This window comes from Taudactylus pleione, unplaced genomic scaffold (assembly GCF_031769625.1).
Source record: "Taudactylus pleione unplaced genomic scaffold, aTauple2 ptg000318l, whole genome shotgun sequence".
Classification (NCBI taxonomy): domain Eukaryota; kingdom Metazoa; phylum Chordata; class Amphibia; order Anura; family Myobatrachidae; genus Taudactylus; species Taudactylus pleione.
Genome location: NW_028284719.1, coordinates 1,264,859 through 1,286,200, shown reverse-complemented (window position 1 = coordinate 1,286,200; position 21,342 = coordinate 1,264,859). Strand labels below are relative to the sequence as shown.

The following is a 21,342-nucleotide window of genomic DNA, read 5'->3' as shown; positions in this document are numbered from 1 at the left end:
ACCCGCTCACTAGAAGCGTTCGCTCGCACCCAGTGTATGCAAATATGTGAATGCAGGGAATCGCACAGCAAGGCATTAGCACGCCCACTATGTCTTGGCGTGTGATCGCTTTGTGTATGCAGATGCCCACTAACCATGATAAAGACGCCCACTTGCGCATGTCATCTCCAGGAAGTGTATGCAACCATAGGTACATCGGTCACCTTCGGAAGCGCTCACAGCATTTGTGGTTGACCATACCCTGCCGCAAGCACTGCGAGCACTTCAGTAAAAAATCCAGCCAGGTGACGTGTACAATGACGCTGCCTCTTAATTATGCACGCCTCTGAAACAGCGTTAAAACGCTCAGGCATGCCTGCGTTCGCACCTCCACTCCCCTGTTTATAATGTCCAGCCCCTGTCACCACCCACAAACGGCTTCTCCTGTCACTCACTCTGCTGGGCAGTCTATGTGCAGCTATCAAACGCTTCCCGATCCCACGCGATGCATACGCATGTGCACAATGCAAAAATCGGCCAGCTACGAGCCCACGCATCCCAGCGAGTTGGTCTGAATCAGGTCCACAGTCTGTGTCAGAGCAGTACCTGGAGCTGGAGGAGGGACTAGGGAGCGACAGAGGACCTGCTCACGCTGAAAGCAAGTAAGTATAACCCACTAAACGCCACCTGAGAGTGGCGTATAGTAACACCATCAAATTCCGAAAATACATAATTTTCGGAATTTCATGAATAGCCTAATTTCCACACCCCCATACTAATGTACTAATGTATGGGGAGTGTGGAAATTAACGCAGCCGGACATAACCAGGAGATATCAGTGATATCTCCTGTGTTAAGTGTGTTAATGAATACTAAAAAAAAGGTAATTATGGAAAATGTCCTTAAAACCGTTATTTTAGGGTTGATGAATAGGCCCCTCTGTGTCCAAATTGGCTCTCCGTCCCCTCGTGTCATCATCACGCATAGTACTTCCAACATCGGCCTATTGCGTAAATATCGGCATTGCTGCGCAGTTGACAGGCAGCTCTGATCCAGGACCTCAGCCAGTGGTTGTTCATACACAGTTCAGTGCCCCAAATTAGCAAAGGCAGCGCTAGGCAATGGTATTACAGGGGATTAATAACCAGCTCCCTCAGTGATCGCTGTACATGGAGTATGTGCAATATAGAGGATGACACTGCCAGTGACACTTAGTTCAGTGACCTGTTGTCATTACATGTTGCTCTGAGTCTGTAATAGGGACACTCCTGTTAACCACTATCATTTAGCTGTTCAGTCTTCACTACCTCGCAGGTCAGACAAAATATGGACAGATACGGGATCTCTCATCCAGAAAATCTCTGACAATAAAAAAGGAAAAGATTGCTGCTTCTTAGTAATAGGCGACCATTCACATGAACACAATGGCCGCAGTTTGCCGTTCCGAAACTGCAAATCGCACCCATCCACAGCGCAAGTGTTGCCTAGCACCCCATAGACACGGGCAGGAAAACTTACAACGTTGGGGGGTAGGCAATGAAAAAAGGCAAGAAACAGTGGATTTAGCAAGGAACGCACGGATGCAGGCGCACGCAATCGGTCGATGTTTTTGCTCTGTGCATGCATATGCAGCGCAGTGCGCTAAGCGGCCAGTGCGGTGGAGTATGTGTACGCAGGGAGTCCGCAGCCCCAGGGACAAGTGATTGACAGGAAGTGCAGTTTGTGGGTGGTGACGGGGGAGTGGTCAGGCGTGCCTGTGCATTTGGACGGCGTTTCAGGGGCGTGCATGATTAAGCCCTTGCGGCGGCGGACGCAGCCTGAGGTATAGTTGCACTCAGGAAGTCTCGCTATGTCTGCGGGAGGGTCAGGTCAATCACTAGTGTGCGTATGGGTCCGATGATTCTCGATGTTTCCGCTGTCTCCGCTGTCTTGCCAGGTATAGAGGACGCAAGTAAAGGGAAGTGGGTGGTATTATGTAACGCTGAGCTTCTGCTTATTCTGCTGCGATTGCCGTGCGTATGCATTCATTAGCATATTCCCGCAGCGGCCGATTGCGTCCTTCTGCATCCGTGCGTTCCTTGCTGAATCAGGCCCAGTATTGCCTACATGTAGCACACTTTTAATTAATTAGAGACATATAAAATTACTTTGATTGCGCCAAATCTAAAATGTGATTGCCAATACAGCAAAATAAAATAAAATATATAGGAGAAGTGCTCAAAAAAAACTAGGAACAGAATGGCACGGCACAATGACCCTAATCACGGGTCTGTGGGGAGGGGAGGAGCTTAAAATGTCACTCCATTTTAGCCCCGCCCCCTCCATACGGACCGGCAGTTGCTGTTTTGATCTCCTCCATTCTGTCCACTTCACTAGAAAGTGGGCAGGAGATCTGACCACACTTTCAGGGGTGCGGGGGGCTACCCCAAAAATCTGGAGCCTCCCGTTACTGTCTAGTGCAATAGTGGGAGGCTCCCGATTTTTGGGGTCACCCCCCACACCAGGAGTGTAGGTAAGTCTGCTTTGCAGATAATATTAGGCCATTCACATCAGTCCCTGCCTCAGTGATGCTTACACTCTATGGGGTCTATTTACTAAGCAGAGTTAGGAGACAAAGTGAAAAGTGATAAGAAAGTGATAAGGTGCCAGCCAATCAGCTCCCAACTGTCATCGCACAGGCTGTGTTTGAAAAATGACAGTTGGGAGCTGATTGGCTGGCACCTTATCACTTTCTTATCACTTTTCACTCTGTCTCCTAACACTGCTTAGCAAATAGACCCCTATATTTCCTATCACATGCACAAATTGGGGTTATATATATATATATATATTTTTATTTTATTTTTTTGCATGAAGCCAATTAACCTAGTAGTATGTTTTCGAAGTGTGGGAGGAAACCAGAGTACCTGGAGGAAACCCAAGCAAACATGAGGAGAACATACAAACTCTACACCTATGAGGCCATATTTGGAAGCAAACCCATGGCTCCAGTGGGGCCAGGCAGCAAAGCGAACAGACTCACGAGTAACACAGACATAATTAGCATCACACTAATCATATTTCAACATATACAGATTTTTACAACAGGTAAGTCTGTTAATTCATGACGGACTATGCAAGACTCAGAGAACCCACTTTCACAATCCGCTAAGAATTTGGTGTGGTTTGTGGGTACAGTTTTAGAACAGGAAAAGTGATGCTGCTATTATTCCACACTCCTATCCCTCCATGTCAGACGCAGGTAAGTACAAACAGGACTCCCATCATTTCCAAATTAAAAATGCACCCGTGTTAGTTTTGCTGCATTGTTAGTCTGAATTATGATGATAGATTCTGAGTGCAAAAAACAAACAGATTACCGACCTGATCAAACCAGGACACATGGGCGCATAACCGTGGAGTGGCACCAAGGCCTGCCAGCTATGTATGAATTGCCACAGGAATACCAGCAGTGCTGCCAGGCAAATGTTACTCTCCTATTTTGTTTTAACGATCTACTCTTTCAATGATTTTGTCCTATATAGGAGCTTCCTCATTACTGCAAGCCTGCATAGCAAAACTTGTTGAAAGGCATCAATTTACATGTGTAATACGCATGTCATGTGCCCAGATTTACATGGTCGTTCTGGTAACATTATCGCATAAGCGTGGGAATTAATTGCGTTGTGCAGATGGCATAATTACTTTGAGCATACAGGGGTCTAGTTACTAAGCAGTGTTAGGAGACAGAGTGAAAAGTGATAAGGTGCCAGCCAATCAGCTCGTAACTGTCATCTTTCAAACACAGCCTGTGAGATGACAGTTGGGAGCTGATTGGCTGGCACCTTATCACTTTCTTATCACTTTTCACTCTGTTTCCTAACACTGCTTAGTAACTAGACCCCACAGAGAGGATAGAGCCCTCGCTTGTAGCAGCTTACGTTATAGAGGGACTATGGGTGGAAATAAAGGGGGCGATTCAATCATTGCTCCGTTTGGGTGCCCGTGCCGTGTGTGCGCACCCACGAGCACGGGGTTTAGTCACATATAGCAGCTAACCCGTTCTAAAGTCCTGCTTTGGGCCCAAACAGCCCACGTACCGCACATTTCTGCTCGTCACCTCAGGAGGCTGCGAAGAGAAATGTGTCTAACCGCAGCTACGCACGCACAGAGCAACAATTACATCGCTCCACCGGGTGCCCATTAGTTTAGTCACCAAAAAGAACAATTGAATCGACCCCAAAGAGGGTAAGGGGGAATATGATCTGACCCCCTTAGTATATATATTGTACTCCTGATTTCTTGTCCTGGAATAAGCAAAATGAATGGATTTCATAAAAAATAAATACATTCCTGACAGGATATTTTACATTTGTGGTATTTTCATTGTAGGTAAATCTCATGTATAAAAATGATAGTACTTGTCTTATACAACTCCTGTGGTGTCTTGTGTAAGGCAAGGGGCGAGGCACCATTTTATTATCCGCCTCAGGGGGCAGAATGTCTAGGCCCGTCCCTGTGTGGTAAGTATATTAATATGAAAGAATATTTGTTAATAACCCACATTGCAGCATATGGCTAATGGCCTAAATCTCAGCAGGTAAAATACTATTACTGTGATTAATACTGCGGCCAAACCGACCTCCTTTCAGTACCAGTACGAGAAAAATATATTATATATTATATATATATATATATATATATATATATATATATATATATATATATATATATATATATAGCATAATGCATTTGTGCAGAATTTTTGCATTTGTTTCCTGGCCCAAGGTTTCAATCAATGTTTCTATGCAGGTTTGCAAGTAATAAAACAGTATACAATTTTATCATGCAGAAATATTAATAATAATATTCATTATTATTATTATCAGTTACCAAATAGCGCCAGTACATTCCAATGCGTTTTACAGTCGGGTAGGAAACGGTAACAAAAGGGTAATAACAGGCAGACGAATAGGTCAGAGGGTCCTGCTCGCACACTTACAATCTATAGGTGACATGTTATTAAACATTATAGTGAATCGCATCTTGCACTAAATGGCGGAGCAAATAGTTTTTTGTCCCATGTGCAGCTTTTATTTATTTGTACCGCACGTAATTACACATAGGGTTCTTTACATTTATAGAAGGTTTCTTTCAATTTTTTACCTGACCAATCTGCCCTTTATTATATGATAAAATAACACGTGCTGCATTTATTCCGTGTATGGAACCTGTGAGCTATTTTCCTGTCCTCCTCATGCATGCGACCGATTACTTGGCACCCACAAACCATACTCATGCATGACTGGCTAATACAGACTGACAGCGAGCCGCCTGTTTATCTGACAGCCCAACCCCGGGGCAGACACTCCCTGCTCGCAGACTGGGGTGAGCGTGAGTAACAGGAGGGGGGGTTTGCTGAGTCAGGCTGGGCCTCATTAGCTACAGATAAAGGGGGTAAGATAGCCAAAGCGCAGTTATGCGGGGATAATGCGGAGAGTCAAGTAATGCACCCTGGGCACACAGCAAAATGGAGGCTTCTCACCCCCCTCCCCCCGGCTGCCTGCTGGAGTGTACACTGGCCACTGGCAAGCACAGTACAGCTTGTTTTATGTGCATTAACTCCCTCTCTTGTCACTACGTGCCAATATACCATTCTTATCTGCTCTCACAGATGTGGCCACATTCCCCCTATCTGCTAATATGGACGACATACACAAGTTACACCAGGGTGAACCGACATATAATGTTACCAACCATCAATACATTTACTGACAGCAAAAACAAAATTCCTACACGTTTGCAGGAACAATTGCTCCCAGCACTGTAATAGTGCACACACAGCAGTGTCAGACCAATTATGGTGACATTGTGCATTGAACCCCTTACTTACAATCCTCGATCCTTCACCCCACCCCCATCGCTATGTTTGGTATATGAAAAGAAGAGAGGTGTACAGGACCTTGATGGCTAGCAAGGAGCACACTGTCCTCTAGCAACTGCGAGGCTACTCATGAGCCACAAAGTCTGCGAACTCTTAAGTATTTCTGTGAATATAGACGGACAAAACCAATCTGTGGGCGGAACATTCAGACAGATGAGAGAGGGGCCTAGCTTCAAGTCACAGGCTTAGGGGCCTGGTGTGATGTCAAACACACAATGGCCATAGATGCCCCTGTTTTGCATGCACAGAAGTAAATGTGTATATTCGCCCATTTGCACACATCTTGCGGTGTGAACGTACCCTATCCGTATGCTTGGTTTGTTAGTCATCAACTTCATCATCTTGCGGACTGGCAGCCGCCCTGTACTTGGCGCAAATGACGCATCTGGGAGAAGGCGTAGCCCCGTTTCAGTTCAACTCTGCATTTTCTTTGCGGTACAAAAACACACAAGCTGTGCGCCGCAAACTGGCGTACGTTCAACTCAGACCCGAAATGTGGCACTATAATCACTTTATTGTGCCAGTTTATAAATCAATCAATATTTGGAACTTTCGGAGCATGGAAAACCTTGGGCTAGATGTCTAAGGGGTCTATTTACTAAGCAGTGTTAGGAGACAAAGTGAAATGAGATAAGGTACCAGCCAATCAGCTCCCAACTGTCATTTTTCAAACACAGCCTGTGACATGCCAGTTAGGAGCTGATTGGCTGGTACCATATCTCATTTCACTCTGTCTCCTAACACTGCTTAGTAACTAGACCCCTTAGCCTTGGAGAGAGATAATGCACCAACCAATCAGCTCCTGTCATTTTTTAAATACAGCCTGTAAAGTGACAGTTAGGAGCTGCTTGGTTAGTAGCTTATCTCTCTCCAAGTCTTAATTAGTTAATCTCACCCCCTGTCATGTGAGAAGCTTCTAACCTGGAGGCCCATTGTTAATACATTCTTAGGGGCATATTCAATTACCCGCGGGACTTCTCCCGCGAGTAATTGAGGGGTGAAAGTCCCGCGACACGGGGTTAAGCTATTCAATAGAATAGCTTTTTCCCCGCGTCAAAAAACAGGACTTCCACGTGAGAACACACTGATTCCGCGAGAACTGCGGAATCAGTGTGTTATTCTTGCTCGCGCGAGGCCGAATAGGGCGGCCTCACGCTGATTTTACCTCGCACCTACATGAGGTGCGAGGTAAGGCAAACAGCGGGGACTCGCGCACGGGGTCTCAGGGACACCCCCGCGTGGATTCCCCGCTAAATGAATCCCGTCCAGCGCGCAAATTAGCCGCAGGGTTTATTGAATATGCCCCTTAGTGTTAAAACAGTTAAATGACTCTTACAAAAAAAAAAAACAGCTTATTTGTATTTCATTCAGTCTACAAAGTGATAAAGATATGCCCAACACTTTCTGCGGTAAAACGAAAGGCCCTAAGATGTACGTGTCTGGCATAGTCAGCTGTTTGGGGCGATTCGGCCATCCTGCTGGTGACCTATATACTTGGCAATTGTAAGCTGAGCAGGAAATGAAGAGCACAGTCAGGGCCTGTGGGCTGTAAAACTCAGAATGTCCGGGAAGATGTCTCAGAATTCCTGACGCTCATATTGCTGTGCTGCAGAATGGAGGTTACTGAACTAATGCAGAGGACGGTACTTCTGATGTACTCTCCATGTAGCCTGTATGGAAGCAGTACTAGAAGGGCACAGGGCCTGATTCAGAGTTGGGAATAGAGTGAGATATCTCTCTCAACTGATCATCTTGGTGAAACCAGGGGGGCCGATTTAAAATGTGCAGAGAGGTTTAGATTTAGGAGGAGTGTTTCCAAACGGACATCTAAATTGTAGAGTAATAATAAAGCTGTGCAGTATTTGTGGGCTACATGTAAAAGCAGCCAGTATTTACCCTACATGCAAAAAAATATGTATTTACACCCCTTGCATTGCAATATGGTTTGTTCAGGTTCCCAGTTGAGAGAGATATCTCTCTCTGGGCCTGATTCAGAGCCGCTCGTAAGCGGCCGCTCGTTCGCTCCGTGCGATGTTCGCACATCTGCGCATGCGTATGGGTCGTAATGCGCATGCGCCAACCAGTCATTGCGGTTGGAAATCGTGCGCTCGTAAAACAGCGAGGGCCTGCTAATTTGAGTGACAGGATGAGGCGTTTGTGGGTGGTAACAGGGGAAGGTGCTTGAAAACGGGGAGTGGAGATCCGAACGCAGGCGTGCCAAACGGTCAAAACGGGCGTATAATGGATGTGCATAATTAACAAAGCAGCGTCATCGACCACGTCACTTGGTTGTCTTTTAGCCTGAACTGCTCGCAGTGATAGCGGTAGGAAAATCCTACCACAAGAATTGCGAGCAGTTCAGACGCCTTTCGATGTACTCAATTAATCTAATAAATAGCGGAGATGACGTATGCTGCGAACGGCCAAGGGGCGTCTTTACAAAATAGCGAGCGCATGTTTCGGACGCTCGCTCAGACATAGAGGCGTCAACAGACCGCAAAGAGTGAGCCCTCAATTTAAATATCCGGCCCCTTTTTCACAACGAGCGTCTGCAAACAGCGTCCGGCTCTGAATGAGGTCCTCTATTCCCAAGTCTGAATCAGGCCCATAGTCCCCTAATTGTTCTTTACCATGGTTACCCCAGGCTAGAAGCACGCTGGAAATAGAACATTGAACCATGTAACTTTCCCATTTTTTGCGACATTTTGCAACATCACAAAGGAGACACAAATGCTGATTTAATTATATTTTTAAAAAATCTATCTTTAATGCTGGAATAAATCAAAAGTTTGCGAACCACATTTACACATTTGAAAGTGACGATTGCTTAATAAATATTGAGCTGCATTAATGTCGCAGTTCAGTGGAGAATAGGATGAATCCGCGATGCTGTCTATCGATTATGGCCGATATTTACGGTGTATAATGAGAGGAAATATATGGTTTTGATCATTTAAATGTCTCTCAGCTACGATATAGACAGACAGATATTTAATTATTGATTTAAGTCAGTGACTTGGGTTATGGGTGAAACTTTCACAGAAATACAGCAATACACTGAATGAATTGAACTATTCTGACATCCAAGGGATGGTAACAGCGCAGTTTACCATATTCCACAGCAGATTTATTTCCTCTTTAAAGTGACCCTATGTATTCTTTGGGGCAGATTCAGTTAGACGCTCGGTTCCATTGGATCCTTGCACAACACACGGCTGCGGAATTTTCCAGGTATTTTGGGAGGAAAGTCTTATTTTATTTTTTTTGCTCGCCCCTTGATGGGACGTGAGCGAACCACAGCAAGGTTTTTCTTACTGCAATATTCCATGTAGTATTAGCGTGTATGGTTCAGTCAGAACCTCATGGCTAATTGTGTCCGGTCATACTCTCAGCAGATGCAGCAACACTAATATTCATGAGAATGCAGATAATGAACTAGTAACATCATGAATACAGTTTCTATATAGCTGAGACTACACTATGTAGATAAAAGTTACTGGAGACCCCCGCCCAAGCGAAATGGTCCCATGCATACCACTCCAGGCGAGTTCCAAATGGCCACAAATGTGGCCAGGGGTGTTTCTAGAGAGGAGGGGGCCCGTGTGTAGTCTCCAACATGGGCACCCTCCTCTCCGCCCGGCAGCGCACTGAGCTGTGCGCGGCCAGCGCCGGAGTTATAGACTCTGGGCACTAGAGTGTGCCCAGAGTCTATAGTGTATGCACAGGTCACCGGGAAAATGGCCACGGCGGCCATTTTCCCTGTACTGCGGATGCGCAAACGCAGTCGTTTTACAGCACCGGACACCAGCACCGACTTGGGACTCCGGAGAGGTAAGAAAGAGAAAGATTATGGGTGCAGGGTGTGCGGTGCGGGGCCCCCCCGCACACCCTGCACCCATTATAGATACACCCCTGAATGTGGCAGGTTTGACAAGAACACTCCGTAGGGAAGCCCATGCACTTGCAGTTCAACAGAAACAACTAAAGGTGCGTACACACGGTACGATTAAAATGTATATGAACGATAACGATATTGATCATATCGTTCATATCGTGCATTTTTCGTGCCTCCAACCCACCAACGAACTGCGATGCCCAGGCATGTATGGACAATAACAATATCGTCCATCGACCGTGGATGCAGGCCAGCCTGGTCGATATTGACCAGGTTACTATGGGGACTCGCGATCAACGTTGGCAGGTTGGTGGTGTGCTGGATGATCAATATCGATCATCCAGCACACCCGGGAGATTGTTCAATGATATCGTTATCGTTGACGATCGTCCCGTGTGTATGCACCATAATGCTTCTATCAGGATGACAATGTCACCTGTCATGTTTCCAGGGTGACGCTGGACTGGTATACAGATAATTCTGTAAAATCTGGGACAAATTGGAGCGACGGGTGCGCTCTAGGATGACTCATCCTTCCTCAGTGTCACAGTTGGTCACTGTACATAAGGCGGAATGGAAGAACATACCATCTGCTGGTGTCCAGGAACTTGTGGACAGTTTGTCATGAAGGGTGTCTGCAGTAATCACTGCACGTGGTGGACCTACAAAGTACTGACGTCAGTAACATCTTGTTGATCTATTTGCTGTCAATGTCTAATCACTTTTGTCTACAGTGTAGTACCCAGTGGTTTATGCGACTCAGGATACAAAACGGCTGACCACCATGGCCCTGATTCAGAGCCGGACGAAAGTCGCTGCTCGTTCGCTCCGAGCGATGTTTGCCCAACTGCGCATGCGTACGGATCGTTATACGCATGCGCGAACAACTCAGTGCGGCCGAAATTCATGTGCTCGCAAAATAGCGAATGCTTGATAATTTGAGTGACAGCAGGGGAAGGTGCTTGAAAACGGGGAGTGGAGATCCGATCGCAGGCGTGCTTAAAGGTCAAAACGGGCGTTTTATGGGTGTGCATATTTAAAACAGCAGCATCATTGACCACGTCACTGGGTTATTTTAGAGCCAGAACTGCTCGCAAAATTGTGGTAGCAAACACCAGCCCCAAGAAAAGCGAGCAGTTCATACGCTGGTCGATGTACTCGATTAATCTAATAAATAGCGGACATGACGTAGGATGCGAGCGGCCAGGGGGCGTATTTTTTCCAAAAACGAACGCAAGTTTTGTTCGCTCGTTCAGACCTAGAGGCGTGAACAGACCGCAAACAGCGAACGGTTCATTTGAATAGCCACCCCTTGTTTTAGAACGAACGACCGCAAATAGCGAGTGGCTCTGAATGAGGGCCCATGTTTGTAAGGCAGGGGTGGGCAATTATTTCAGCTGGGGACCACATACATTTTTTTTTTTTTTGTAAACGGTCAAGGGCTTCTCACAAAATATTTCTTCCCTTTCTGTTTCATATCTGCATGCTCCCAGTTCACTTATTATCACTTCTTCGGCATTCCCAAACACCTGAGCTGTCCACTAGGGGTTTCTGAGGTAATGTGTACTCAGGGAGCTGGGAGCACATGACTCGGATGTACAGTAGTAATGGCATTCTGAGGCAGTGCAGATCCACACCAACCCTCTGCATTGAATCGCCAAGTACTCTGCGGGCCGCATGCAAACTGTGGAAGGATATGAGGCAATGCGGCCCTGTACCCGTATTTTCAATGGTGGTAATCGCAACATTGTATAGTTTGGATGGGGCCATGATGACACGATCACAGCACCCATTTATTTGTGCACAGGGACTGACCTGGAGGGGGCAGCCAAAAAGTCTGTCAGTATGGTATGTATGTGTCTTTATTGAAAAGAAAAACACTATGGGGTCTCTGTACAGTACTAAGCCTTGGAGAGTGGTAAAGCGGTTGGAGATAAAGTACCAAGCAATCAGCTCCTAACTAATTTTTTTTTAAAACAGGAGATGTATTATCTGGCGTTAACCCCTTCCCCTTATGTGCGCTGCATGCGAGACCTTGCTCATACCCAGTGGAGCAAGCCAGGAAGGGAGACACAGCGCACTAGGACTAGGCTGATGCGCTGTGTGCTCTGGCGGGAATCACCATAGGGGGGGTTTCACTGCCCCACTCCGGCAGATGAGATGTTCTTACGTCTCATCGGTACTGCTTTATGCTTCGCCCTCGGTAAAGAGTCAGAGCAGGAAGGGTTATAATGGCAAAATGCGTGCCCCTACAATACATCTCCCCCCACAGCCTGTAAAGTGACAGTTAGGAGCTGATTGGTTGGTACTTAATCTCTCTCCAAAGCTTAGTACAAAGCACCAAAGATTGTGATGGTGGTTTGCCTTCTGCACCGTCTTTTACGACGATTCTGACAATGGAATATAAAACAGCCAGGTAAATGCAACCCCCCCCCCCCCCCCGGAGTTTTGCCAACTGGCCATTTAGTAATTCTAAAAATAAAGTATAAAACAATGTGGGACATTTGTAAATAGCTCTATAGTTAATTGTACGGTAATGACCTATGGATTTTACCTGACAAAAAACTTTTTTCCCTACAATTTTATTGGTACAAAATTATGTATTCATGAATGACTCCTTAATGTAATAGGTGGTATGTGGCAGTACTACACCACAAGATGGAGCTATAGTGCAGGATACAGGACGCTCAGAGGCCGGTATCTGCAGCCAGATGCCCATCCGACCCCTAATTAGAGATGAGCGGTTCGGATTCTGTGGAATCCGAACCGCTCCGAACATTGGGGATCCGAGTCCACCCGAACCCTGTTCGGGTGTTCACCGCCTGACTCGGATCCCCGTTCGGGGCCGAACGGCGGCCGCCTGATGTCGGATTCTCACTAGAGAATCCGACATCAGATCTCCTCGCGTGTAGGGCAGAGCGCAGTGATAGCGCTCTGCCCTACACAGACACAGACACACAGCCGCCAGCGGCAGCTGTGTGTTTGTTACAGCAGCCAATGAGAGTCACACAGACTCTCATTGGCTGCTGCACGGAGGGAGCCGGCTGGAGCTCACACATGAGCTCCGTCTTCCGGCTCCCTCCTCAGCGTGTGACAGAGCGGACGGCGCGGGAGCGGGGATACAGGTAAGTTTTATTTTTTTATTTGTGCAAGGGCCGGGGGCACTACTGGGCGGGGGTCTGCACTACTGGGGGGGGTCTGCTACTGGGGGGGGGCATACTACAGAGGGGCCTTCTACTGGGGGGGCTATACTACTGGGGGGGTCTGCACTACTGGGGGGGGTCTGCTACTGGGGGGGGCTATACTACTGGGGGGGCCATACTACAGAGGGGCCTGCTACTGGGGGGGGGCTATACTACTGGGGGGGGGTCTGCTACTGGGGGGGCCATACTACTGGGGGGGATGTGCACTACTGGGGGGGGCTATACTACTGGGGGGGCATACTACAGAGGGGCCTGCTACTGGGGGGGCTATACTACTGGGGGGGGTCTGCTACTGGGGGGGCCATACTACTGAGGGGCATACTACTGGGGGGGGGGCTGCTAATGGGGGGCATACTGCTGGGTGGCATGCTAATGGCGGGCATACTACTGGGGGGGCCTGCTAATGGGGGGCATACTACTGGGGGGCATTCTACTGGGGGCACTGCATAGTGGACCCTACTACTAAGGGGACTGCATAGGGGGCACCACTGCTGGGGGACATTGTGTAAGGGACACCGCTACTGTGGGCATTGTGTAAAAGGGTCACTACTGTGGGCATTGTGTAAAAGGGGCACTACTGTGTGTCGTAACATAAATAAGAGACACTACTTTATGGTGTAATGTGAATCAGGCCCTATGTGCGGTGTAATGCTAATAAGATTGTGCACTATGACTCCTAGGGCCGTAGCCCACTTTGTAAACAAGTACTGTGATTCTGCTGGCCGTACCCCACTGGGTGGGTGCACTACTTTTCATTTCTGCCACTGCTGTGTGGCAATGTGTCATAGATGTGCTTTATACTGTGGTGTCTGTGTCGTTGTGCCGCTGCTTTGTCGCTTAGTAACCAGTCAGCTCACTGCAACCTTTGGCCAATAATGTTGAAAACAATATTATAAGCTGTGATATGGTCTAAATTGACTGGAAATTAATGTTATTGAGGTTAATAATACTCTAGGAAGAAAAAAAAGACCAATTTATGTGATTTTAGCTTTTTTTTGTAAATTTTTGTAAAAAAATCCAAATCCAAATCCAAAGCCAGTCACCGCAGTTTGGCAAATCCAAATCCAAAGCCGGACGACGAATTAGAACCAAATCCAAATCTGGCAAAAATTCAAATACCATCGGGATCTGCTCTAGGGATTTTGGCGCAAGCAAGAGTCTGATTCAGAGATGCACGGCAATTTCGCTGCCGCTGTTTCTTTGTACGCAGTGGCTGCGTGAAATTATGCAAAATCTGCAGGAGGCAATTTAAGTAATGACGCCCACTGATGACTTCTCTGATCAGCTGCTGCGTCTGGGCGATTACCGATCCTCGCGATGGAGTGATAGAGTCAAACTTCTTTCCCGGGAACAGAGAATCAGCTCTGCAAACCTGTAACTAGCCAATCGTTTCATAGAGCAGTGGTTCTCAAACCCGGCCCTCAGGACCCCTGACAGTTCACATTTTGCAGGTCACCCAGCAGGTGCACAGGTGTATTCATTACTCACTGACATTTTAAAAGATCCACAGGTGGAGCTAATTATTTCACTTGTGATTCTGTGAGGACACCTGGAAAACATGCACTGTTTGGGGTCCTGAGGAACGAGTTTGAGAACCTGTGTCATAGAGCTATTTTGGGTTAAGTGCTACACTGTACAAGTCATTTTTTTTTAGCCATTTGGTGGAAATTTTGTTGTCCTCTGTCTCCCTCTTCTGGCCGACGTCAGCAGTTTCAACTAACAAGTCAGTGAAGCAGAGCAACTTCATCCCAGTGGCATTGCTGGTGTGACTGCCTGGTGGAAGCTCTGGAGCACACCAAATACATAAGGCAGACAGATACACTCTACAATAGATTGTAGCTGGCCAACAATAGGGGTCTACTGTGCACATTTAACTCCCAAGAATGATATGAATGTAAGCTCCAGAGGTTCAGTGAGGATTTGATCCGGATTATAGGGCAGAGGGGTTTATTATTTCTACATGTGAGTCACATGTCTGGGCGTCAGATTCGGGAACCATGGTTAATTTCCTTATTAATAGCGTAATTACTTTCAGGCCAATTTAATATTATTCTTATTTTTAATAGTAGGAACCATACAAAGTAATATTAACATTTGACTCATTCGTTTATTTCCCAAACTCCGTCATTACAGTCCAGATGGTTAAATCAAATTGAATGAGGTGCTAATGAAGTCACCTGTGCTCAAGCATGGATATCCTTAAAACCTGGAGTGCAATGGCGGAGTTTGGGAAACTCTCCATTACACAATAGTTTTGCACAAAAAAAAAGTCATTATATGGACTGTAATGGAATGTGAGCTAAATGTTTGACCTAGAGCACAGGTTCTCAAACTCGATTCTCAGGGCCCCAAACAGTGCATGTTTTCCAGGTCTCCTCACAAAATCTCAAGTGAAATAATTAGGTCCACCAGTGGATCTTTTAAAATGTGTTAGTGAGTAATGAGTACACCTGTGCACCTTCTGGGCAACCTGGAAAACATGACCTGTGTGGTGTCCTGAGGACTGGGTTTGAGAACCACTGTCAACTGACCTAGAGGATCATTGCTCCATGGCGAGGTTTAGCGAGGTAAAAACCTCACACCCCTCGTGCCCAATTTAGAAATATCGCGGGTAGGCGCACTCCCGATACCCACGGTATTCAATTCCAAAAATACTGGTTGCAGGGTTTTCAGTTCTGAAAACCCCGCGCCGCGTAATTTATAAAAAAAAAAAAACTTCACTTGCCCGGGGGTCTCCAGTGGTCTCTGCTGCTCCCGGTCGCCTCCCCTCTCTCTTCTTACTGGAGAGGGGGCTGCTGGGAGTCCCAGGTGCTCCTCGGCGGCTCCAGGGACTGGCGGCAGGGGCAGGGGCTGCTGGGAGATGTAGTTCTCGCAGCGCCCATTCCGGGGGGCCACACAAACACTGCGGGGGCACACTGACAGTGGGACACACACACACACTGACTTACTCACCGCTGCTGCAGAAGAGCCGGCTCCCAACGCTGGATGAAGAAGACAGCGCTGCAGGAGGTAAGTAATTAAGGACTAATTAAGCTAATTGAATACTACCAGTTGCTTAATTAGTCCTCAGGGGGGGTGCCGTGGGGGTGTCAGAGCAAGTCCTGGTGATTTTACCTACAATCATCGATTTTAGGAAAAATCACGCTTGCTCAGGAGGTGCGTGAAAAGAAAACCTCCCGGCGCATGTTTTAAAAAAAAAACCACGCACCTAATAGAATAGCAAAAAACCTGCACCTGCAGGAAATACCTCGCAGGTGCTGGATTTTTGCTATTCTCGCAGCCTATTGAATATGCCCCATGGAATTCCTGAATTAATAAGTGTTTGAACCAAAAAGTACTATAAAATCCAGTTGCAAAACTGATTAGCATGCCAGTGACCTAAAAAGCAAAAAGGGGTTTGGGGCAATAGAACGTTTAAAAGATCATGAAAAATGTCAGCTTTTGGGATCAGTCGACTGAGAAGCTGCCTACATTGCAATGTATGTGGAGTTTCTGTTTTCATGAGTGTTTTTATTTTCGGAAACTGTTTTGCATTTGTATCTTCGTATGTCATTTTGTTATCCGCTTTCCTTTTGTTATATTTAAATCCATTTAACAGAGTTCTGTCTTTGTGTTCATAAAGAGTTAATGTAACAGCTAAGCTTGGTTGTTTATAATGCTAAATTAAAGGCAGATAATTGTTGGGTATACAAAAGCTCATCTTAAATAAGGTAGGGATTGTATTTGGAGAGAAGTCAGGGACTAACTGAAGTTTTCCCAGAGTTTTAACTTTTGAACCCAATCTTTTCATCATGTTTAGACAGAGCCTGCAGCTTTGTCTTGGTTAACTCCTTCACACCTACCTGTTACACACATTGAAGTGAGGTTTGTTGTGTCACCTGTCTCTACATTAATACTGTCAGAAATGTGATTACAGGGATTGTGAGATTGTGTAGGATTGAAGCCCTCATTGCAATTTTGTTGTAGAAAACGGCTTCTGTTTTCAGTTTTAGACCTAGCATTTGGGCTGTGCGACGTTAATGACGTCCAAGGTCCTCATTCAGAGCCACTCGCTAGCGGCAGTACGCTCGTTCCGAGCGATGTTCGCACATCTGCGCATGCGTACGGATCGTTATACGCATGCGCGAACCAGTCAGTGCGGCCGAAATTCATGTGCTCGCAATATAGCGAATGCCTGCTATTTTGAGTGACAGAATGAGGCGTATGTGGGTGGTAACAGGGGAAGGTGCTTGAAAATGGGGAGTGGAGATCCGAACGCAGGCGTGCTTAAAGGTCAAAACGGGCGTTTTATGGGTGTGCATAATTAATACAGCAGCGTCATTGACCACATCACTTGGTTATTTTAACTCAGAACTGCTCGCAAAATACTGGTTGAAAAAACCAACCACAAGAATAGCGAGCAGTTCATACGCTGGTCGATGTACTCGATTAATCTAATAAATAGCGGACATGACGTATGGTGCGAGCGGCCAGGGGGCGTTTTTAACAAATAAACGAGCGTATGTTTTGCTCGCTCGTTCAGACTTAGAGGTGGGAACAGACTGCAATTTGCGAACGGATCATTTGAATAGCCACCCCTTGTTTTTGAACGAACGACCGCAAATAGCGAACGGCTCTGAATCAGGCCCCATGTCCCCTAATAAAAATAATAAATATTTTTTCACACTAATTTGTTTGTAATTGTTTTATTTTTTCATGTAGTGCAGCAGAGAAAGGAGAGGAAAACTGCCTGGAACTAATTGAAGCCTATAAAGAATGTATGAAATCCATTGGACAGCAAATCTAACATATGCCTCGGGTCTGTAAGTATACCCTAACTCAGAGGTTCCCAAACTCCGCCATTACAGTCCATGTTTTAAGGATTTCCATGCTTGAGCACAGGTGACTTAATTAGCACCTCAGTCAATTTGATTTAACTATCTGGATTCAAGCTTGGATATCCTTAAATACTGGACTGTAATGTCGGAGTTCGGGAACCTCTGCCCTAACTCACAATGTTTTAAGTGCATAGTGTGTTTAATCCATGGGAACCACTTTACAGGAAGGAGACAATACAAATACACAAAAATTAACATATTCATAGGGGATGTGGTTATAATCCTGACTGCCGGGATCCCGAAGGTAAATAGTGGTGTTATGAGGAGGGTTAGGGTTAGGCACTAAGGGGGAAGGGTTAGGGTGAAGGGAGGGGAAGGTTAGGCACTAGGGGGGAGGTTAGGTTTAGGCACCGGGGAAGGAGGGTTAGGGAGACGGGGAGGGTTAGGATACCGATCGACAGGTGTTGGTATCCTAACCCTGTCGGAATGCCTGGTTGAGATTCAGACCGCTGGCATCCTGTATCCAACCCATATATAGCTACCATTGCCACAGACATGCACATGGCATCCATTCACCGCAGCAGTGAGAGGAGACCTCCCAACCTTCCTGCCCGCAGGACACTGCAGATGGGAGTCCCTGCGCCATACTGAGGGGGCGGAGCCACAATCGCAATGAATTACAGTAATTCTGGGAGCATCCTCAGGATGCTTCGGGGGCTGTAAGAGCAGCGGTTTGCACGTCTGAAGCGCCCTAAGGACACTCTAGGCAGCACTGCTGTAGAGATTTTGGCTGCAGGATGCTTTTTCACCCCGATAGCCAGATGCAGGGGCCGTGGGTGAGCAGTGGTGATGCACACAGAGCTCTGTGCTGTGGCACCGATCGCACCACCCCAGTTACGGCCCCCGTATTAGGGGATTAAGTATTTAATTGATAAGGGAACAAGAACAGAAACTGATAAATAGTAGAGATGAGCGGTTCGGTTGTGGCTGGGATCTTTCCACCAAGTCCGCATCTCAGAACGAGGCAAAATGACAAAGATGAAGATTTGCCTCATTCTCAGATCCAAGTTTGGGGGGGGAAGGTCCGAGCCAAAACCGAACTACTCATTTCTAATGATAAATAGACAGTGTGTACAACCTAATCTAATCCATCCAGGTGCAATTACAATTCTTATTAGGTTACGTATTTATTATAGAAACAGGACTATTATATCATCTGAATGTGAGGTTACAGATGTCCTAACATCATTAGCCCACATACAGATACACAAAGCTTCCTTAAGAATGGTTTTCCTACCCATCAATCACACACAGTGGAGACAGTCGTATTGTGACACCAAAGCTTATGAATGCACTAATGCTGGCCACGCACTAGCACAATTTCGGGCCGATTGCCCGATTTTAGACGCATCGTACGATGAATCATGTGGAAATCACATGCTATTTAGGTAGGATACGATCTTAAAACGTATCGTATGATCAGATGTGCAGCCCATATTATCTATCGTAATCGTACGCAGATCGTGCCGTATTTGTGCATGCGATGCATCGTGCGTCCGACCAGCGTCACTTAATTTTGCAGACGTGTGTGTTCTTTCAATGACCTTCCCTCCTAAACTGCAGAGCGATCGAATCATGAGATCGTATGTACATGGCGTGTCAATCGTGCGGCCGGACTGCCAAGGAGTTCAAGGGAAATCGTAAGATGAATCTCATCTTATGCTGGTCGTGCTAGTGTATGGCCAGCATATATCCTGGCATTATAAATATCCATGCTTGTGTATAGATGATAATAATCAAATGGATTGAGGCACTAATGAAGTCACCTGTGCGTAAGCACGAATATCCTTTACACCTGGACTGTTAGGGTGCCTTGAGGACTAAGGGCCTTATTCAGGTTGGATCGCAAGGCTGCGGTCGTACGCCGCCGGGCGATGTTTGTGCTCTCCACCCCCAAACGGTACGAAGTGACAGTTTGGGGGTGGTCGGCGGAATGCAGGCGTTTTAACGCCGTTACAGGGGCGTGCATAATTAAGCCCCTGTGATTGCATACTCTGGCAGAGGTCTAGATGGAGGAGACAGGATGTTTAGCAGTTTGTGCGGGAGGTCATGGTCAACCACAGCTGTGCGAATGGTTCCGATACTCGATGTTATCGCTGACTTGCGGATGCATGTCATGGGAAGTGGGCGGCTTTATACAGTGATGGGCGTCTTGGTATAGAGCTACGTTTGCCGTGCAGTTGTATTCATTAGCATACTTTCGCTGCGAGCGGGTGCGTGCGAACGCAGCCTTGCACTCCGTGGTGAATCAGGCCCTAAATTTGGGAACCGCTGCGTTAAGAACCAGTGACATTAAACACTACATAAATACTGGCTCAGCCCACAAAATGGCTTCCTGTACTGCAACACTGGTGCAATTACTACAGTCCTCTTACACATGTTCATTTTTCTTCCACAGGTAGTGATTTCTAAGAGTCTGTGTGTTTGGAGTCTTTTACCTGCCCCATCATTTTGTCCTCGCCATATCCGACCATTACCCTGGGATGAACAGATGGGGGCGCTCTCCTCTATGCGATGAAGCAAGCTGTTTCAGGTCACCTGTTTGCATTTAGAGCGAGCACCAAGTCCTCGTGTAACTGGGCCAAACGCAGACTCCAAGGAGGAAGCCAAATACCTTGGAACGATATCTATATTAATAGTAATAATTAAAAAAAAAAAACACTTTCTACATGTGGCATTTATCTTATTTCCCATAGATGAGTGTTTGCAGAGGCAGAATCCCATAGAAAAAAGTTAAACCGGGAAGACCTAAAAAGTGGATTTAATGGTGACATGTATAGAAAATGTCCCATTTGAGGGAACATAATGATTAGTAAAGCTATGTATACTCCGGTTCTCTACTGTGGATCAGTGTTGTCCCTGTATCCTGGGAACTGTAATATTTATGTGTACAGGAGCCATGGAAGCACAGCTAGCGTCGTGTATTTTTCTGTATTACAATACTGTTAGTGACCTACAGGCTGTCCAACAAGAAATTTAGACATTTTATTTTAAAATTTTCCAAATATTGAAATTTTATTGAAGAAATAAATAAAATAATAAAAAAAACCCATTTTTCCTGTTGGATGAAATTGCTGTTTATGTGTTTGAGCCAAACGCCAACTTTATCTTCCCTCCAAGACAGTGATTGCTAACGTGTCAGGACAATTCCTGGGCGCTGAACGTACCAGAAGCACCTTCCAAACTCTGCAAAAAGTTTAATGGCTGGGAGTGGGGTATAGAACAGTGTTGGCTAACCTTGACACTCCAGTTGTTGTGGAACTATATATCCCAGCATGCCCTGCCACCGTTTTAGCATGCCCTAATAGCAAAACTGTAGCAGTGCATGCTGGGTTATGTAGTTCCATAACAGCTGGAGTGTCAAGGTTAGCCAACACTGGTATAGAACATTTCATGGGCTGATGCAGAAATGAAAAGTCAGTGTGCAGAGCGTAGCGTTTCGCACTCTGGATGCTCCGTGCACAC

At 46.3% G+C, this 21,342-nt stretch overlaps 1 long non-coding RNA gene across 1 annotated transcript in view; it reads left to right on the top strand.

Annotated features, from left to right (window-relative positions):
* The window catches only part of LOC148509609 (uncharacterized), a 30,921-nt gene extending 9,980 nt beyond the window's left edge, over positions 1-20,941 (top strand). The window contains exons 2-3 of the long non-coding RNA XR_015869414.1: positions 17,702-17,802; positions 20,276-20,941. This is a non-coding gene — a long non-coding RNA (uncharacterized LOC148509609). The remainder of the gene's footprint in view (positions 1-17,701; positions 17,803-20,275) is intronic.
* The last annotated feature ends 401 nt before the right edge of the window (positions 20,942-21,342 follow it).